This window comes from Muntiacus reevesi, chromosome 1 (genome assembly GCF_963930625.1).
Source record: "Muntiacus reevesi chromosome 1, mMunRee1.1, whole genome shotgun sequence".
Taxonomy (NCBI): Eukaryota; Metazoa; Chordata; class Mammalia; order Artiodactyla; family Cervidae; genus Muntiacus; species Muntiacus reevesi.
The window spans coordinates 250,261,078-250,283,859 of NC_089249.1; the positions used below are offsets into that span (position 1 = coordinate 250,261,078).

The 22,782-nt window shown below is 38.2% G+C and overlaps 1 protein-coding gene across 3 annotated transcripts in view; it reads right to left on the minus strand.

The window, feature by feature from the left end:
• GABRB2 (gamma-aminobutyric acid type A receptor subunit beta2) overlaps positions 1-22,782 on the minus strand; it is a 270,258-nt gene that overhangs the window by 145,712 nt on the left and 101,764 nt on the right. The gene's annotated exons all lie outside the window — the stretch shown is intronic.

The following is a 22,782-nucleotide window of genomic DNA, read 5'->3' on the forward strand; positions in this document are numbered from 1 at the left end:
TGCAGGAAGGATTAGAAGTCAGGTTATTAGCTCATCAAGTTCAAAGCAGTGCAGGGTCCTCTACATACTGCCTCTCTGGTCTGATCAACAAAAATGTCCCATTCCCTAACTGGATCACAGAACAGTTTACTATTATTATTACAGTGCATAGTTACAGAGATGCTGTGCATTAAGAAACTCAAAATGTTCATACACTTTACAGCAAGCCCAGTTAGTGGTTCAGTGGTAAAGAATCTGCCTGCTAATGTAGGAGACACAAGCAACAAGGGTTCGATCCCTGGATCTGAAAGATCCCCTGGAGGAGGAAATGGCAACCCACTCCAGTATTCTTGCCTGGAGAATCCCAGGGACAGGAAAGTCTGGAGGGCTAGAGGGTACGAGGTCACAAAGAGCTGGACATGGCTTAGCACAGTACAGCAGCAGTTACTCCTGAAGCACATTTCTCTTTTCTTAAAAATAGTACTTTACCTTCCTTACGAAAAGGACACAACATTATTTTGGAAAATCTACAAATCAGGGGAGGTATTATTTTTTCTCTTGTCAACATTTTTAACTAGAGGATAATTCCTTTGCAATATCGTGATGATTGCTGCCATGCATCAACATGAATCATCCATAGGTACACACATGTCTCCTGCCTCTTATACCTCCCTCCCCATGCCACCCCTCTAGGTTGTCAGGGAGCACCAGCTTTGAGTTCCCTGAGTCATAGAGCAAATTCCCACTGGCTATCTGTTTTACCTATGGTAATGTATATGTTTCAATGCTATTCTCTCAAATCATCCCCGCTCTTCAGGACAGAATTTTAATCGCAGGAGTGCATGATCAAATCTAAATACCAAAAATTATAATTAAAAAATGGAAAATAACATAAAAGGTGTTAATGGGAACATTAAAATGGCAAAAAGCTGAAGCCCTCCAAATATTCCAAAGTAGATGGCTGAAATTATATAGCATTACTCACAAATATGACAGATTATGAAGTCATAATGTTGAAAAATGAAGGAATATCTGATGTATAATATTAAGTGACCTGGAGAAGGTAATGTCAATCCACTCCAGTATTGTTGCCTGGAAAATCCCATGACAGAAGAGCCTGGGGGGCTACAGTCCCTGGGGTCGCAAAGCGATGTACATTATTTAGAGAGTAAACAATATTAAGTAAATGAAGCAAACTACAAAATGGACATACATCATCCACAATTTTCTGTGAAAAAATATTCAGAGAATACAGAAGGACCCTCTGCCTAAATTATTAATGATGTGTATCTTTGAAGGAATTTTCTTTTTTAAAATTTGATATTTCATTCTTTACTTTCCAAATTTTCTGTGACTAACATGTATTATTTAAATATTCAGAAAACAAACTTTTACTCTTATTTAAAAAAAAAAGGAAGGGAAGAAAGTGGGGGAGGGAGGGAGATGATACTTTCTGAATAATCTGTAGATGATGGTGGGTAGAGAGCTCAATTTTTTAAACTTCCAGTGCCTTATTTTACAGATACATGACTTCACAATATTACCAACAATTATTCTGCAAATTTGATCATTCTCAATGGCCTATAAATATAGCTGATATGGAACAGTGATATTCTAAACAAAATAATCTATGAGCAAAATTTCTTACCTGTAAGATATGTGGCTTCAATTGAAATTTCTGTTTTTGTTTTTTTTTTCTGTAATGTAGGAGCTATAGCTAAGGAAACGAATCTTTCACACTTATGTAGCTTCAAAATGAAGACTAATTTTTTTTTTTGTCAATGATAATGTCATGTTTTTATAGAAAGGGGAAAAAAAACAATACAGAGTAATTTTAGGGGTCAAATAGCCTTGGCTCAATATTCAGCTTCACAAGTACCAGATGTATGATTTCAGGCACATTATTTAACTCTTCTGAGCTCCACCCACTTTCCTCTTGTATAAAAACATCTACCTCTTGGAGTGAAGTAAGTCAGAAAGAGAAAAACACCAATACAGTGTATTAACACATATATATGGAATTTAGAGAGATGGTAACTATGACCCTATATGCAAGACAGCAAAGAGACACAGATATAAAGAACAGACTTTAGGACTCTGTGGGAGAAGGCGAGGGTGGGATGATTTGAGAGAAGAGCATTGAGACGTGTATTACCATATGTGAAATAGATGACGAGTCCAAGTTGGATGCATGAAACAGGCCACTCAAAGCCGGTGCACTGGGACAACCCAGAGGGATGGGGTGGGGAGGGGAGTGATGGGGGGGTTTGGGACGGGGGAACACATGTACACCCGTGACTGATTCACGTCAATGTATGGCAAAACCACCACAACACTGTAAAGCTTCCAGTTAAAATAAACTAACTAATTAAAAAACAAAACATGTAAAGTATTTTGTATAATACACCTGGCACAAAATAATAACAACTTAATAATTGCAAATTAAATTATTAAGTAAGCAAATGTGTGAATAGAAAAACTAAACATAAAAATAAATAAAATACCATGAGCAAAACTAGATGATTTGTATTTACAATGCTTCATCCAATCTTGTGCAGAATTTTCTACCATCAAAACACGGAGGCAGCCCTTGTGGTGGCTTGTGGCCATATGGAAAGCTTAATGGAAACTAAATCTTGCTATTTGGCATGCAGAATTTGAACCGACAGTATCAGAGCTCTCCTCCCATCAGAACAGGCAGAGAGAAGGTGTATGCCTATGTGCAATGCTGAGCAAGCTGCCTGCAGAACACACCACTGTTGTGGGCACCTTTGGATTCCAAGGGTGGCTGTCACCCGGTGACACTATCAGAGTCTAATCACAAAGAATTCCCAGTCACTGACACTCACCTGTTCACCCTGCCACTGCATTCCCTTTCTGTCTCTCTCTCTTTTTTAATTTTTTTTTGATTTTGGAGTCCCCCTCTAGCCCTGTGACATGTTTTGCCATCTGTTCATGCAGATGGTGCCATCCAGAGAAGTCAAAAAGTTTGGTGTCCCCAAATCCCTCTTGATTCAGTTGGTTATCTTTATCACAGAGCAGTAGGGAAAACAAATGAGAAACTGGAAAACACATTTCAAAGCACTAACAGTCACGGCTCACATAAGGAATATACTGATGTTCCGTATCTGTTTGAAGTGAATGCTGTCTACATAGGTAAGCCCTTACCCTCACATTCTGCTGAACAAAATTATGTCTATAACAGCTGATCATACCTAGAATACAGTCAAACAATCCTGACCTTCTCCCCACTATTCACCAGGTCAGCAACTATAGTACACAATCTATTTTAAACGTGGCTCTGCATATAACTTACACTCTTTTTTATCCATGCTTACAGAAACTGAAAACTTGCAAGAACAAAATAGCTTTTTTGAAATTAAGGAAGGCTGTCACTGAACAACTGTAGACTGGCTTTGTTGTTGTTTAGTCGCTCAGTCATGTCTGACTCTTTCTGACCCTATGAACTGTAGCCCACCAGGCTCCTTTCTCCATGAAATATCCTTGGCAAGAATACTAGAGTGGGTTGCCATTTTCTTCTCCAGGGGGATGTTCTTGATCCAGGGATCGAACCCACATCTCCTGCATTGGCAGGCGGATTCTTTACCACTGAGCCACCAGGGAAGTCAATTTGGTTTCATACAATTTAAAAATGCTATACAAGATGAAACTGAGCCAAAAATTCCACTTATGATGGGGGAAAAATAAACCCAGAAGCGTAAGGATCAACAGAAAAGCATGAGGATCAAAATCACAAAGAAAAGTAACAGAGGAATAGAGCCTCTTTGTCTTAAGATGTCTATGACTTTTGCAATAAAATAAACTAAAACTAAAACCTATCTACTGGCACAAATTTAGTCTCCTAGGTGATTTCAGAATAGAGTTTCCCTAAACTGGAATGTTTGATAATCCATATTATTTGAGATTTTATCTCTCAGTAGGAAACTGCTTATATTATACCGAGAATTTAGAAGTTCATTTTTACTCTAGGTTAATTTCTCCCTCTCTTCTTTCCATGTGTAACCCTGCCCAGACCCAGTCAGCCATGCAGTGAATACAGATATTTTCCTCTTTGAAAGTTACGCCATCTACAATTAAACAGAGACTAGACCCATGGTTTGTCTTATTCCTTTATCAGGAGGTGATGATGAACTGTGCGGAGATGGAGTTACTTAACAAGGCTCCATGAATTAACCCCTAATGAATAACATTAGTATAGCAATGAAATGGGCTTCCCAGGTGGTGCTAGGGGTAAGGAACCTGCCTGCTAAGGAGGAGACATAAGAGACATGGGTTCGATCCCTGGGTTGGGAAGATCCCCTGGAGGAGGACATGGCAACCCACTCCAGTATTCTTGCCTGGAGAATCCCATGGACAGAGGAGTCTGGCAGGTTACAGTCCAAAGGGTCGCACAGAGTCAGACATGACTGAAGCAGCTTGGCACAGCAATGAAATACACAATTCATTCAAATACTAAAAAAGCTAAGAAGAAAGAGTCACTTGGAGGGAAGACAGTGTTTCTCAACATCAAAGCTTTTACATGGGCATAAGGGTGATGGTTGCATCTCTTGGACCTTACTTCTCAAAAGATAAAAACAACCCATGATACCAGAAAAATAGGCTAAAATATTTAGGGTTGGGGGAAACATTGTTTTGAACATACCTAAGTGCTTTGATTCCCTACAGAGTAAACAACCTTCATTCCCCCCACTGCCTGCCTGTCTCTTATCACACAAACACAGAAAATACATGTGTGTGCCCGTGTGCATGCACACATGCATAGGTGTGCAGACTCACACACAAATACACATATTCTGAAGTTCACACAAGATAGTACAAGTAATATAGATACTGTCTACATCAAGCAAAGAATCTGATAACTCTGCTCTACAATCAATGAGAATCCACACACATTTTTATTCATAAAATATTGGATTACCATGAACAGACTTTCCCCCTTGAACTCAGTGGTAATGAATTTTCTGAGATGTGTGCCTAAAAGGAGCTATCTGTCATTAGAAGTGCTTTCTCATTGATCCATTCTGTGGTAGAAGGTTAATGTGGGTCACCTAAATCCCACTTTGATACAATTCTCTCCACCTTCACCTCTCTGTATACCTTCCAAAATATCACACTGATTGCAAATGACAAGGTAATTTAATAAAACACCAGGTGCCAATGGAAATTTCTACACAGTCAACTCATACTTGTATTTAAGTCACGACTTGGGAAGCTGAATTCATGACAATCGCTGATCCTGTTCTGTTTTCAAAATGTCTTCTTATCAGCTGTTGAACTGGCATCATCTCAAGCTCCATCTCACTGCTAACACAATTCTTCTTGCTAAAAGAACATGGTGTCTACTGGGTAGGGCAGTCAGATTTTTGTCGCCTCATCCAAACATAATGATCTTTGATAATTAGATATCAAATGCTATTGGTTTCATTTTATGCTTCTCCTTCTACTCCTAACTTAGCTCAGTATGCAAATCTACTATTTAATTACACCAGACATGATTTTGCATGAAGGCCTGTATAGAGACAGAATAATAAATCAATTTGAGATAAACACTGAAGACACCACAGATTCCATTCAACTAATAAACTGAGTCAGGCAGTTGGATTGATAACATAGAAAATACTGTGAAGAAATTGCAATAACTAATTCACTTACACACACACATTTATTTATATATATTCCACAATTTTTTTTTCAGTGACTTCTGAGACAGGCACTGATCAAGATGCTGGGATACAGTCAGTAATAAAAAAGAGGTCCCTGTTCTCATGGAGTTTACATATTCATGGAGTGAGGCCAACAAAAATAGTAAATAAATAAATAATGCATTTAGTTATAAAAGAACATAAAATGCAGTAATGTAAGAGAAGAAACAAAGTACTGAGTTCTTTAGTAGTGTGACTAAAACTTTCCTCCTGGGAGCACATGCGTTTGTTCAGCAGCTTAAGACCAATTTGCTCCGTCCTTTGCAACAGCAACTTGGCATTCCTCAGATCACTACCGTCAGTCTTCATAAATAACATCTCAGCTGAGGTGTCACCTCCTTAAGCAGCACTCGCTCTCTCTCTTCTAACTACTTTTTATCAGATCTTTCATTCTGTTTAGTTTTCTTCATAACAACTTGCTATCATAACAACTTCTTCATCACAGCTTGCTGTCTTCATAATTATCACTAAATATATTTTTTGATGGTGGCTTATGTTTTCTTCCCTAAGTACAAGCTTCTAGAGGCGGAGTCTATGTTTGACTTATTCACTCCTGCACCTCCAGCCCCCACCTAGTGCAACAAGAGATGCTCATTCAGTAGTTGTCTGGATAGATAGATGGGTAAATGAATTAAGCGTTCAGCAATTCACTTCACTACAATGGCTTTGTTTCATTAAATATAAATTAGAACTGCTAGTATTTTCTCAAGCTTTCTTTTGGAACACTACACATTCTAATATTAGGTAGTCAAAGTGTATAATTGCCTTATGAAAATTCTGAGTATGTTATGTCTTCTCCTCTACCTCCCAGCCATGCACTGGGTCATTTCTCTGCATTAAACCTGTTACAGCACCAAAGGCATGGGCTTTTAAGTCAAATATGCTTGAATTCTATTCCTAGCTTTGATGCGTATATAGCTGTACTGCTTTGAACAAGTTACTAAATTTGTCTAAGGCTCAGTTTCCTCTTCTTAAAAATGGTAAAATATCAGTATCTACCTTTTGATGAAGGTAAAGGAGGAGAGTGAAAAAACTGGCTGAAAACTCAACATTCAGAAAACTAAGATCACAGCATCTGGTCCCATCATTTCATGGCAAATAGATAGCGAAACAATGGAAACAGTGACAGCCTTTATTTTCTTGGGCTCCAAAATCACTGCAGATGGTGACTGCAGCCATGAAATTAAAAGATGTTTGCTCCTTGGAAGAAAAGCTATGACAAACCTAGACAGTATATTAAAAAGCAGAGACATTACTTTGCTGACAAAGGTCTGTCTAGTCAAAGCTATGGTTTTCCCAGGAGTCATGTATGGATATGAGAAAAGTGAAAGTGAAAGTTGCTTAGTTGCGTCCGACTCTTTGCAACCCTATGGACTATACAGTCCATGGAATTCCCCAGGCGAGAATACTGAAGTGGGTAGCCTTTCCCTTCTCCAGGGGATCTTCCCAACCCAGGGATCGAACCAGGTCTCTCATGACAACTGGACCATAACAAGGCTGAGTGCCAAAGAATGGATACTTCTGAACTGTGGTGTTGGAGAAGACTCTTGAGAGTCCCTTGGACTGTAAGGAGATCAAACCAGTCAATCCCAAAGGAAATCAGTCCTGAATATTCAATGGGAAGATTGAGGCTGAAACTCTAATACTTTGGCCACCTGATGCAAAGAGCTGACTCATTAGAAAAGACCCTGTTAATGGGAAAGATTGAAGGCAGGAGGAGAAAAGGACAACAGAGGATGAGATGGTTGGATGGCATCACTGACTCAATGGACATGAGTTTGAGCAAGCTCTGGGAGATGATGAAGGAAAGGGGGTCACAAAGGGTTGGCAATGACTGAGTGACTGAACAACAACCAGACAGAATTATTTGAGGATTAGAAGATACAATGTATGCACAGAACATGATATATAGGATACACCCAATTAATTTTGACTACTATGATTATCTTGGTAACTATAATAAGCTGCAACAAAAGCTGGATACCTACTGTGTGCCAGCTATTTTATATAAGTGATATTATTTAATTTTGCCCATATTTCTATAAGTTAAATGATATTATAGTTTTCAATTTAAAGTTGTTACATAGCTTTTTAATTTTTATTTATTTATTTATTTATATTAGTTGGAGGCTAATTACTTACAATATTGTAGTGGGTTTTGTCATACACTGACATGAATCAGCCATGGAGTTACATGTATTCCGCATCCCGATCCCCCCTCCCACCTCCCTCTCCACCCGACTCCTCTGGGTCTTCTCAGAGCACCAGGCCTGAGCACTTGTCTCATGCATCCAACCTGGGCTGGTGATCTGTTTCACCATAGGTTTAAAAGCCATAAAACCTGTAAAAACAAACTCTAGGACTTGGCTCGGACCAGTCAATCTATTCTACCTCCTCCTTCTCTTGATTATATTTTCCCACGAAGATCCATATTTTGAGTTTCAAGTTTTGAATGTCTCATTTGTCTCTGTGTATCATATCCCCAGCACCTAGTACATTGTTGTTACATAATAAGGATTTAGTACCACCATTCCCTCTTGCCAAATATCATCCTACACAAATCAGGATAGGAAAGAGCAGAGGAAGTGAAATTTAGATACACATAGCAAATATAATAACAGCAACTAATCTTTACAATTTAATACATGCCAAGCACGTGACGAAATTCTTTACAAGTATTTGTCCAGTTAATCCTCTCAGTGATTCTACAAGGTAGTTATTACAAAGGTGGCTCAGCAGTAGAGAATCTGCCTGCCACCGCAGGAGACCCGGGTTCAATTATTGGGTCGGGAAGATCCCCTGAAGAATGAAATGGCAACTCACTCCAGTATTGTTCCTGGGAAATCCCACGGACAGAGGAGCCTGGCGGGCTACAGTCCATGGGGTTGCGAAGATTCGGACACGACTGAGCGAACACACAGTAACAGAAGCGGGGACGATACAGCCCTAGATTCCTCATAGGGAGCTGAAGCTCGGAAAGATGGAGTACAGTGCGTTAGTGATAGAAGGCGGCCTTGCAGCAAGGTTGTCAGATTCCAAAACCATGCTCCAAACATGCCAGATGAAGCTAGATTTGCTCTTTATCGTGGTCTTTTCAGTACCTTTCCTTAGTTGTCAGTATGCTACCATCGTTAAAAGATAAAGTCCTAAGTATTTTCTCTATTATTTTTACTGGGAGCAACCCAACATGGAATTCGAATTTTCCTCCAAGGATTTATGACCATTCAGCATTTTGTAACTTTTTAGTCTGTCCATAAGAGTACAGATAATGAGCTACTTCTCAGAAGTAAAACAGCTTGAACATTTCATAATATGGTGACTGTGATTTGAGTCATTAACCTATTACAGTGATTTGGCTTGCTTTATTTGTGATCTCAAGAATAGAGAGAAATGTGCTAGAAATCCTCCCTTACCACCCATTTAGCAAATCAAGTAAACTTTTGCCAAAAGTCCTTTAACCTAAGAAATCTGGAGGTGATTTGTAGAGACTGGATAATGTTTTATCTCCCATTTTTTTCTACCCGTGGAGAATAAGGCTGACATAAATCTCTGTGAAATAAATCATTTTACTTGTTCCAGAAAATAAATATAGATTTTCTTCCATGTACTCTGGGGTCTTTTGCAATACTCTGGTAGACAATACTTGTCTAGTTGTTGGAAATTTAGTGATGTGGTTAATGGCTCAGTGCTCTTTCTTCTTTTCCTTGCAGGATGAGAGTATTGATGCTAGAGTTAGAGTGAAGAATCTCAGCGAGAGAGTATTTTAAATAATGGACATGAAAGTGTACATGTTCCTTGGGTGATTCCTTCCTGGATTATCAAGTAAGAATGACCTTCTTCAGTCCAGCCAAAAAGCATGTGGACTCACAGGCAGTCTTCAGGGTCTCTGGGAACCACAGCAGTGATGTGGCCTCAGCCTCCTCACTTCTCTAAGGTTTTACATCTCTCACTACCTGAGTGGAGACTTAATCAAATTTTATAGTGGTTGCTTTTCCCTGGCCTATAACTCTCTTCAAACTTCACAATATGGATGTGCAATTCTGAAATAGAAGAGAATTTTAAAATCCCTCTACACCAACTTACAGACTGAAATGTATTACTGTTTATCCTTGAATTGGGGTGTTCAGAAAAGCAAAACAAAAATAACTTCTGCACTTAAAGTTGCAAAGTAGAAACCCATTTAAGAATAAAGGATGAAAGGAGAGAGTGGTGATATTAAATTATACCTGAGTAACATACTCTATCTCAAGTTGTAGGGGGACAGCTATACCAAAAACAATGCACAGGTCTTTACTATTAGAGACAGAAAGAGTCATACTCCTTTATTTGGAATGATGCCAATGAAATTCTCTCTAGAGGGGAGACAGATGACGCTTAGGAGTTCCTTTCAGGAGCTCTGGAAATTTAGGCTCTCCATTTTTCTTCAATCAACGTTTTCAGTACTGGCTTCTCCCAGAGTCTTTTGCATCCATCTTCTTGGAACAGAGTCCGTGGAAAGACTCTCTAGAACGGTGCATGAGATCATGGGCTTTGAGTTCTGTACGGAGACTGGAAATTCATTAGAAAGCTATCTCCTTTCCCAAAGCCCGAGTCTCCTTCAACTATAAAATGGCAATGATGGGAGCGTGCTTCACAGAATTAATATAAAAAAATTCAGGGCTTGACATATAGAAAGTACTCGGCAGAAAAGGGACCTCTACTACACGGTTGATAGGAATGTAAACTGGTGCAGCCACTATGGAAAACACTATAGATAGACATTTCTCAAAAAGGTAAAAATAGGGTTGTTTTATGATCTAGTAACCTGACTCCTGGTCATGTATCCAAACAACTATAATTCTAAAGGATACATGCACCCCTATGTTCATAGCAGCACTGTTTATAATAACCAAGACAAAGAAACAACCTAAACGTCCATCAACAGATGAATGGATACAGAAGATTTAAGAGACACACACACAAACATACACACACACATGTAAACACACAATAATGGAATACTACTCAGCCATAAAAGAGAATGAAAAAATGCCATTTGAAGCAGCAGCAAAGATGGACCCAGACTTTATCATACTAAGGGAAGTAAATTAAAAAGAGAAAAATAAATATTATATGATATCACTTATATATGTAAAATATGACACAAATGAACTTATCTATGAAACAGAAACAGACTCATAGACAAAGAGAATAAACCTGTGGTTGAATGTGGGGAGGGAAGGGCTGGGAGTTTGGGATTAGCAGATGCAACCTATTATATACAGAATGGATAAAGGACAAGTCCTACTGTATAGTACAAAGAACTATACTCAATATCCAGTAATAAACCACCATGGGAAGGAAAGAATGTATATATATACACACACACAAATAACTGAATAATTTTGCTGTACGGCAGCAATCAAGACAACATTGTAAATCAATTATACTTCAATAAAATTAATTTTGAAAAATGAATAAATTTGTATGATGAACAATAAAAGAAAGTACACAGTAAACTTTACTACTACTATCACTACTTCTCGAGGGGATCTTCCGAACTCGAGATCAAACCCAGGTTTCCCACAGGGCAGGCAGGTTCTTTACCAGCTGAGCCACCAGTGAAGTCGAAGAATACTGGAGTGGGTAGACTATCCCTTCTCCAGCCTTTCTATTTGCTTTATATGAAAAATGAAGAAAGCAGAAATGACCCCATTAAAGTAAACTTAAACCAATGCTGACCGTTCTCACAACTAAAGATAAAGTTTTCTTTAATCATATTTGTTGTGTCTTTTGATTTACCCTGATTTCATTATATATATATGCATCAGTTCAGCTCAGTCACTCAGTCGTGTCTGACTCTTTGCAACATCATGAATCACAGCACGCCAGGCCTCCCTGTCCATCACCAACTCCTGGAGTATATTCAAACTCATATATGTATATACATATATATGTATATACACATATATATCTGTGTGTGTGTATAAACATCATTACTCCATCATAGTTTGGCCCAGGTAAATAGCAGAGAGGGAACACAGCCCCACCCTTCAACAGAAAACTGGATTAAAGATTTACTGAGCATGGCCCTGCCCATCAGAACAAGACCCAGTTTCCCCCTCAGTCAGTCTCTCCCATCAGGAAGCTTCCATAAGCCTCTTATCCTTCTCTATCAGAGGGTAGGCAGACTGAAAACAATCACAGAAAACTAACCAATCTGATCACATGGACCACAGCCTTGTCTAATTCAATGAAACTATGAGGCATGCTGTGCAGGGCCACCCACCCAAGACAGACGGGTCATGGTGGAGAGTTCTGATAAAATGTGGTCCACTGGAGAAGAAAGGGAATGGCAAACCACTTCAGTGTTCTTGTCTTGAGAGCCCCATGAACAGTATGAAAAGGCAAAAATATAGGACACTGAAAGATGAACTCCCCAGGTCAGGAGGTGACAAATATGCTACTGGAGTTTAGTGGAGATGTAACTCCAGAAAAAATGAAGAGACGGAGCCAAAGCAAAAACACCATCCAGTTTTGGATGAGACTGGTGGTGGAAGCAAGGTCTGATGCTATAAAGAGAAATATTGCATAGGAACCTGGAATGTTAGTTCCATGAATCAAGGCAAATTGGAAGTGGTCAAGTAGGAGATGGGAGGAGTGAACACTGGTATGTTAGGAATCAGCAAACTAAAATGGACTGGAATGGGTGAATTTAACTCAGATGACCATTATATCTAATTACTGTGGGGAAGAATCTCTAGAAAGAATGAAGTAGCCATCACAGTCAACAAAAGAATCCAAAATGCAGTACTTGGATGCAATCTCAAAAATCACAGATAGATCTCTGTTTGCTTCCAAGGAAAACCATTCAATATCACAGTAACCCAAGTCTATGTCCCGACCAGTAATGCTGAAGAAGCTGAAGTTGAATGGTTCTATGAAGACCTACAAGACCTTCTACAACTAACACCCAAAAAAGATGTCCTTTTCATTATAGAGGACTGTAATGCAAAAGTAGGAAGTCAATGGACTCATCTAACTGGCAGCAAATGAGACTTGCTGATTACAGGAATGTGAAGAGTCAGTAATATTTGAGAAAATGTTGGGCAGATTTTCTTTTCCTCTTTAAATGTTATCTAAAAATCAGCAAAAATACAGCAGCAAAAAAAAGTCCTGGATTATTTCCCAGGACTGCTAAATACACACTGCTTCAAGTATGTATTTCTAAGGTCTAAAGAATGGTGTAATTCTGATTCTGTTATTTTTGGTTTGGGTTTTATTTATTAATATTTGCTGACATCAGTCAGACTAAGATGACTGCAAATCACTAAATGACTCCAGCAACAGCAGGAGCAACAACAAGTGCTGGATTAGGAGTCAGGGAACTGAGATCAGCTTCGTGCTTTGCCATCAATTGTCTGTGTGACATTTGGCCCCATCACCTCCCTCTCTGAGCCTCTCTATTCTTAGGAGGTGAACTTAAAGATGAGAGAAATTACTTCTAGAAAAATTCACTTTTAATATAAATAATTTTATTTATAGGGAAAATGATGGTCAAGAAATTTCTTTTAAAAATTCACTACAGGGACTTCCCTGGTGGTCCAGTGGTTGAGACTGTATGCATCAAATGTAAGGAGCACAAGTTGATTCCCTGGTCAGGAAAACTAAGTTCCCACATCCCACCTGCTCCAAACTCCCTGTGGATGGTGACTGCAACCATGGAACTAAAAGACACTTGCTCCTTGGAAGAAAAGCTATGACAAAACTAGACAGTGTATTAAAAAGCTGAGGCATCACTTTGTTGACAAAGATCCATCTAGTCAAAACTGTGGTTTTTCCAGTAGTCATGTACAGATGTGAGAGCGGGACAATAAAGAAGGTAAAGCACCAAATAATTGATATTTTTGAACTGTGGTGCTGGAAAAGACCCTTGAGAGTATCACAGACAGCAAGGAGATCATACCAGTCAACACTAAAGGAAACCAAAAGTGAATAATCATTGGAAAAACTGATGTTGAAGCTGAAGCTCCAATACTTTGGCGGCCTGATGCAAAGAGCTGACTTACTGGAAAAGACCCTGATGCTGGGAAAGACTGAGGACAAGAAGAACGGGGCAAGAGAGGATAAGATGGCTGAATGGCATCACTGACTCAATGGACCTGAGTTTGAGCAAGCTCCGGTAGCTGGTGATGGACAAGGAGCCTGGTGTTCATGGGGTCTCAAAGGTCGGATACAACTTAGCACATGAACAACAACAACTTGTGTTGTTGTGCTCAGTCATGTCCAACTCCCCACAATCCCATGAACTGCAGCCCACCAGGCTCCTCTGTCTCTGGAATTTTCCAGGCAAGAATATTGGAGTGGGTTGCCATTTCCTAGGTTGGGTTGCCTAGCGGGTTGCCATCTTCTTGACCTAGCGATCAAATCTGTATCTCTTGTGTTTCCTGTACTGGCAGGCAGATTCTTTACCACTGAGCTAACAACATGCCATATGCGTGGCCAAAAAAAAAAGGCTTTTATTTTTTAAATTAAAAACATTAAATTCAGCTCTTAGGGGAGATGTATGCTTTTCTTCCCACAGAGGTAGAGGTAGATTAAGGCAATTATTTTCCTACTTAGAAGACTGATAAATCTAGAGTACAGGGTCTCACATCCTGGCCAAAAGAACCAATATTCTCACTAAAAATCTCTGTTCTACTTGACAAAATGCATTCACTCAGTATATCTATGAAAATGAATTAAACCAACTAGGAAATCAAGTAAAAAATTGATATATTAATGTTTAATACACTATATTTCAGCATGAGATGGCTATTGAGTTATTCACTTGCCCAATATCTTGTGGTGAAGCTTTAGGAGTAGAGGGAAAAGATAAAATTAATAAACCTTGCCTGTCTAAATCCATTACAGGCTAACATTATCCTTTGCCATTTTCCCAATGACAGAACATACATAGCAGGAGGTGGTTGAATTACCTTCTGCTTCCTGCTGAATCTTTCTTTAAGAATGTGAACCTTTAATCAGAAGTGACATGTTTCTGACCTAATGTTACATATGGGAGGTGTATAGACATATGAAGTCAAGGGCTCCTCCCTCATTCCAAAAGACAAACAACTATTTTTAGATGGGTCAGAAGAGTAAGAAAGTCAGTCCTTCCATAAGAACTGTCCTAATCTGTATTAGTACATCTCCTGAGCCATTTATTTAAACAATGACACCACAAGATACAACAGCACAAGTTCAAGATTATAAATTGTGTTGGAAAAAGCTTTGATGTCTTTAAAATAGTGAGTAAACTCGAAATAGTAGTCCTTCATTTTATAGCAATAACCACATATGTCACCTTATATCAAAACCACAAACCATATCTTATACTGGATAAAGAAATGTATCCCAAATATGTCTTATAATGGTTAAATAATGATAGTCAGCAGAATTTTATTGACATGATAAGCATTGCTATAGAAAAATTATTCATTGTTAAAGAAAAAAAATAAGATCACAAAATCGTATGTATAATATGAATCTGTTTTATGATAAACTACCTATATGCTTTTTACGAGAAAAGTATCTGGAAGAGTATGAAGCAAGGTACAGGTATGATTAACTCTGGGAGATAGAATTAAGGGTTCAAAATTTGTTTAACAATAATTATGTAACATCATATAACAGGAAATGGGTTTTGTTTTGTTTTTGTTGAACGGTTTTAACAATGTGCTAAAAATGCTTAAGATATAATGTTAATGACTTAGCATAAATAATATGCAGTCCAATTGGGATTCAGATTTTAAATTTTAATAAATATATACATTTTTACATTCACCAAAAAATGCCATTAGCAGATAATTCAGGTTTTCTTGTATACCTGAATGCAATGATTTTGTTTTTGTTTTCTTAATGAATCAGGAGATTTTTTTCAAGATGATAACTATGATTGCTAAAGCACCTCAGTATCACTTTAAATACTGCTTTATATAAAATAATATGGGAATCTTAAAGTATACATGCTACAGCTTACAAGATCACACATATTAAGATTTGGGGAGCTAAAATAAAATTTAGAAATAATTTAAAAGAATAATTATAAGAACCACTAAATAAGCCTGGCACGCTGAAGTCTATAGGGGTGGCAAAGAGTTGGACATGACTGAGCAACTGAACTGAAACGTAAGATTAGAATGCAGATCTCCTGATTCTCTGATGAGAGTAATTACTCATTAGATTCCTGAAATCTAGTAAATGACTCCTGTTTTAAATAAATATTAAGTTGGTGCAAAAGTAATTTCAATTTTGCATTGTTAAACTTTGCCACTTCATACTGGAACACATTATTAAATAAATGTGGTTATGTTATACATCATTTTGATGTGCATTTCATGCTTTATGTTTTTTGGTAGCAAATTATTATTTGCTGTTTACAAGTATTTTAGACTATGGAAATGATGCTAGATGACAAGCAAATATGAGCTATTTTCTTACCCAGGTTCAAAATGGGTCATAAGGCAATGGAGACAACTCTCAGTATCAACCAGCATTTGGCCCAGGAACTGCCAGGGAACATACAGTGCAGTTCAAGAACTTTGCAAAGGAGACTAGAACATTGAAGATGAGGAGCGCAGTGACTGGCCATCAGAAGCTGGCAATGACCAACTGAGAGTATCTTCGATGCTGATTCTCTTACAACCACACAAGAAGGTGCCCAAGAACTCAACATTAACCATTCTAGAGTCATTAGACATTTGAAGCAAACTGGAAAGGTGAAAATGCTCGACATGAGGGTACCTCATGAGCTGATCTCAAGTCAAAAAAAATGTTGTTTTGAACTGTCATCTTCTCTTATTTTATGCAACAACAGTGAGCCACTTCTCGATCTGATTGTGATATGCAATGAAAAGTGGGTTTTATATGACAACCAGCAATGACCAGCTCAGTGGTTGGACCAAGAAGATGCTCCAAGGCATTTCCCAAAGCCAAAATAGCACCAAAAAGGATCATTGACACTGTTTGGTGATCTGCTGCCCGTCTGTTCCACTATAACTTTCTGAATTCCTATGAAACCATTATATCTGAGAAGTATGCTGAGCACATCAATGAGATGCAGCAAAAGCTGCAACACCTGCAGCCAGTATTGGTCAACAGGAAGGGTCTTATTCCTTTCCATGAAGATGCCTGACTGCACGTCGTTCAAAAGTAGAACAAACTGGGTTACAAAGTTTTGCCTCATCTGCCATATTCGCCTGACTTCTAGCCAACTGACTACCACTTTTTCAGGCATCTCAACAACATTTTGCATGGAAAATACTTCTATATCCAACAGGAGGCAGAAAATGCTTTCCAAGAGTTCAACAAATCCTGAAACAAGGATTTTTATGTTACAGGAAAAAACAAACTTATTTCTCATTGGCAAAAAAGTGTTGACTGTAACGGCTCCTATTTTGATTAATAAAGATGTATTTAAGCCTTGTTATAATGACTTAAAATTCAGGGTCCAGAACCTTAATTACTTTGCATCAACCTAGTAACAGTCTAAATTACACCTATATAACATTCTTTATGAAGTAATGTCAACACCAGATTAATCTGATTTTCACTTGCTTTAATTGGACTCATCAGCAGAAATTCTGTATTTTCTATGCCATTTTTCCTTGAAGTGTTCTGAAAATAATTTCATTGGGCCAATTTTATCTTGGTATTAAACATTATTAATCTATATGAAATATTTGCTTTATAAATTGCTAGAAATTCTTCTGCCTAGACAGTGAGAAGTCTGTTGTCACCACTTCTACACCTGGGCTAATCCCAAGAAAATATTCTTCTTATCTCCAGCTATATCTCTTAAAGAAATATATAAATAGTATCATAAAAGAAAGGAGGTATTTTATTTTATGATCACACTAGTGTAACTGAGTTATCAACTAGCCAAGAGTGAAGGTATGAATCTTTATTTAAGGATATTGTTACTCTTTAGTCATAAACTATAAACTTAGACTTGAAAAATAACATTACTCATCACTTTTCTTAATTATTCCTGTAGATCTTTCAATAAGGTTTAAAACACAGATGCTTGATAAAACATGATGAGAATTAAAAGAAAGGCCTGGTTTAAGAGAAAATATACAATGCTTGATTACATGAAAATTAGAGTGCATGCCACAAACGAGACACTGGGTCTGTGGCTACAGGACACTTTTTAAAGGCTGTCATGGCCACTTGGGTCTCAAGCCAGGCACTTAGTCTGCTTTTTCTTCATCTCAGGCTGCCAAAGCTGGAGAGAATTGACTCCACTGTTGTTTTGTGACCTCAAAACAGTTTGACAATCCTCTTAGTATTTTAGTAGTTCCCTTTTTCATATTAGACATGTCTGACCTAGACCTTTCCCATTCTCTTCAACTGAGTTCCTCATTTCTGCTCCTCTTGTTCTTTTTGTTCAAGACAAAGATGTGTCTTCAAAGAATCATGGAAAGATACTTGGGGTGAAATTCTACAATATAAAACTACTGCCTTGATAGCTAAAGCTTTCTCTGTTCCAGCCTTCTGTTTATTTAGCAAATATTCCCAGCATTCATTTCTTTATCAAATATTAAGTAACACAGCACACTTATTATCTACAAATTACTATGCTACTCCAAATATTTAATTTCACTTTCCAGCCTGATGTCAGAATATCAATTTATTTTACATTTATTAATCTCATTTGATTCAGAAGATGACTGGGTTATTAAAATGACATTACTTATCCCCCACCTTTCTATTTATGAAGAAATTAAAACCTGAAGAAGATGCTTAAGGCTAAATAAGAGGTCAGAGACAAAAGCCCAAGCTAAAACACAAGTTTCATTGCCATAATACTTTGTTAAGGAAATCGGTTGCACGGAGCAATTGTGTCTCTGCACTGCATCAGAACTCTGTGCTCCTAAAATGATAATCAACCTGAAGAGTAATGGAATGACAGAGTAAGCTGCTCATCCATTCTTTTGGCAATGGGGAAACAAAAATCCAATCAGAATAAAAAAAAATGTTAATGCCCAACCTACAACAACAATAACAACAACAAGGGCTTCCCCGGGGACTCAGACAGTAAAGAATCTGCCTGCAACGCAGAAGACCTGGGTTTGATCCCTGGGTCGGGAAGATCACAGCCTGATTGTCTTGAATCAAGGATCCACTCAGTATACATCCTCCAAGGTGAGATGACCTTGTTTTCACACACAGCTGCTAAAAGTACATGTCACATATAGGTAATTCTCTACCTCTAAGAGATGAGAAAAACTATTCTCTGGCTGCAGACTTCTAAATCTTGAGTGCTATTTCCTAGATAATAGAACAAAAATGTCAAGGCCATTTTTCTTTTCCAAACTTTATCATGAAAAATTTCAAACGTGCAGACAAGTTGAAAGAACAGCATGACAAACACCTGTATGAAAATGAAAGTGAAAGTCGCTAAGTCGTGTCTGACTTTCTGTGACCCCACGGACAATACAGTCCATGGAATTCTCCATACCAGAATACTGGACTGGGTAGCCTTTCCCTTCTTCAGGGGATCTTCCCAACCCAGGGATTGAACCCCAGTCTCCTGCATTGCAGGTGGATTCTTTACCAGCTGAACCACCAGGGAAGTCAAAAAACCATGAAATTAAACAAACATTAATATTCTTCATGCAGGTGGATTCTTTACCAACTGGACCACCAGGGAAATCCAAACACCTGTATACCCGCCATGAAATTAAACAAGCATTAATATTCTTCATACTACATTATCTTCAATATGTTTTAACACTTAAAAATTTCACTAAGGAATCTTTATAAGAGGCATACTCATCCTCTGAATAACTTCAATGACTTCCCCTCTAGCCCTCTCACCCCCGCCAATCTTTGTACATCTCAATAGAAGAAACACTTAAATCCTTAAAGGATTTTGCCTTGAACATGCATGACATTCAGCCCAGAGGGTTTGTTCTACCCAGTTTCTTCATCACTGCCTTGATATTTAAAGCCTTCCTTGTACCAGTTTTCTGTATCCAGGTCTTCATGGTTGCCTTTCAGCTCTCCTTATTCCAACTGTTGAACCTTGCCTTTATCGATTTCTTTGCAATGATCTTTTCTGTGCCCCGAGAGTCCACATACCAAAAAGCATCCCTTAGTAAATTGGGATTGGTGTGAAGCTCAGAACCTAAAAGTGAACCTTCCACAGATGACTCAGGACTATAGTTCTTTAGGGGCTTATTCTGTCAATCAGAACAAAGTCTGTATCTGTGGATCAATGCAAGTTATTTCCATCTCACTATTGTTTACCTTCCTTTTTTTCCCCTTTGCATGCTCTTCTACTATTCTTTACTTCTACTTGCAAGTACCTAAGGAGTAAGACAGAATGACAATGAAGAGCAACATCACTGTATTCAAACAATTATGCTTTCCTGGGCAGGAGCTGTGTAACTTGGTACATAAGTTCCAGAGTTTCTTCATGTAAGAAGGAAAAACCAATCAACCAACCAACCAACAGTGCCACTTTGTAGGAATTAAAGTTAATATTAAATGAGATTCATCTCATTAGAATTGATTCAAATGAATTCTTTTTAATGGCTGAGTAATATTCCATGGTGTATATGTACCACAGCTTCCTTATCCATTCGTCTGCTGATGGGCATCTAGGTTGCTTCCATGTCCTGGCTATTATAAACAGTGCTGCGATGAACACTGGGGTGCACGTGTCTCTTTCAGATCTGGTTTCCTCAGTGTGTATGCCCAGAAGTGGGATTGCTGGGTCAGATGGCAGTTCTATTTCCAGTTTTTTAAGAAATCTCCACACTGTTCTCCATAGCGGCTGTACTAGTTTGCATTCCCACCAACAGTGTAAGAGGGTTCCCCTGGAGCCCATTATGCAGAGTGAAGTAAGCCAGAAAGATAAAGAACATAACAGCATACTAACGCATATATATGGAATTTAGAAAGATGGTAATGATAACCCTATATACAAAACAGAAAAAGAGACACAGATGTACAGAACAGATTTTGGACTCTGTGGGAGAAGGCGAGGGTGGGATTTTCAAGAGAACAGCATCGAAACATGTATATTACTAGGGTGAAACAGATCGCCAGCCCAGGTTGGATGTATGAGACAAGTGCTCAGGCCTGGTGCACTGGGAAGACCCAGAGGGATCAGGTAGAGAGGGAGGCGGGAGAGGGGAGATCGGGGTGGGGAATACATGTAAATCCAAGGCTGATTCATGACAAAACCCACTACAATATTGTAAAGTAATTAGCTTCCAACTAATAAAAATAAATGAAAAAAAAATAACAAAATATTAAATGAGATTATATAAGGAATGTTCTGGCACTGGGCCAAGTACAGATTAAATCCTTTAATGAGTCCTAACTACTAAATTAATACTATTACTAGTCTAAAGGCTGTTGGAAGTCAGCCACTACTGAACACAGACGCAAGTTAAATTTTTTAGCAAACTCTAAGTAACAGAGAACAACTGAGGTCAGGGGGTAGGTAAGTAGCAGGAGGGATTAAGCAGATCTGAATCAACCCAGCAGTAGTGATTTTAATTGCATTCCTTTTACTTATTTATTGAAAAAATGAAACTTCTGCTGTTAAAAAGGGATATCCAGCCTGCATTAAATTTCAGCCATGAAATAAACTGTTCTATCAGTTAAAAATTGGAAAGAGATATATACAAATTTCCTGAAAAACTTCTTACCAATTTCATATTCAGAACTAACTATACAACTGATAGAACAATCACAATCCATGAGGGTTTTTCAAGTAGAAACGTTAACTTTAAGCACATCAGATGTGTTCAGGAACTTGCATATGTTGTTGATTTATAGTGACGATTCACAGCAATGGTGCCCAGTTGGTCTTGATAAGAATGAACAGCCACCAGCTTTTTTGTCTGATTATTGGTTTAATGCCTTAAAGAAGTCATATTTATCACCTATGCTGGCCCCCTCTTTTCCCTCTCAATTGTACAGACATTCTGATTGCTGATTTTTCCCACCCATTCAACTTTGAATATGTGCATTCAGAATTCATTGACAGTCTTCACTTAGTTTATTTACACTGTAGGTGCTGGGTATAACAGAGAACACAACTGGTTCTCTGTTCTAAATGTGGGTATCATCAGGAAAAACAAAGAGGGCAAGATTATTTCTACATGATTGCTGTGATGATCTGCTGGGCAAATGCATCCAGCACTGGGTCAGATGCTTAGCCAAAACTTGCCACTCCCAGTTGAATTAGTAACTTATTTCTGTGCCTTCTCTGCCTTCTTCAGGATTCTGACTTCTCTCCGTGTGTAACTCTTAAAACGTGAACTACAACCTCCACTGTCGATGTGGGCACCATCTTATCAAGGTCTTTGTGATGCCTTATGTTTTGTAATGGTTCCACAATACATCTGCTAAGACAATTATTTCCATAAGTGCTTTCAAATGCCACCACTTTGGTGGAGTCTGCAGACACTGCCAGTTAACTTGTTTTATTTTTCCACTGTTTCCCTTTTTCCATAAGGCTTGTATGTGAGCAGTGCCTGTATCCAAGGCATCTCTTTACTTTCAATGGCTGATGGAGTACAAACATGCTCTCTCTGCTTCACTCCCTCCCTCTTGATAAACAAATGCTATTCTCTCTACAAATAGGATAAACAAAGAAGCTGGCTTATAAGGATCTAAGACAATGAACCAATCAGGACGCTGAACACAGCAGATAATGAAAATGAGATGTAACAGACAGGAACAATGCCAGAGTGAGAGGCATCCTAGGCTAACGGTTATGAGCTCTGGCTCTGAACTTAGAACAGGATTGGGCTCCCATTTTCACTGTTTACTTCTCTGTAATCTTAGACAAGCTATACCAGCCTTCATTTGAAATAAAGACTGTAACAGTTTTAACTTACAAGGTTGTTGCAAGTCATCATAACTGTAATAACACAGGGAGTGTACTAACTAATGTCTGACCCTTAACAAGTGTGTTCAATAAATGAATAACAATATTGTTATTATCATCATCATTATGATAAAGCCATCAAGTGTTCATGTAAAACAGAATATATCAGACACATTGAACATTACAAAATATCACTTTTTCACCCAA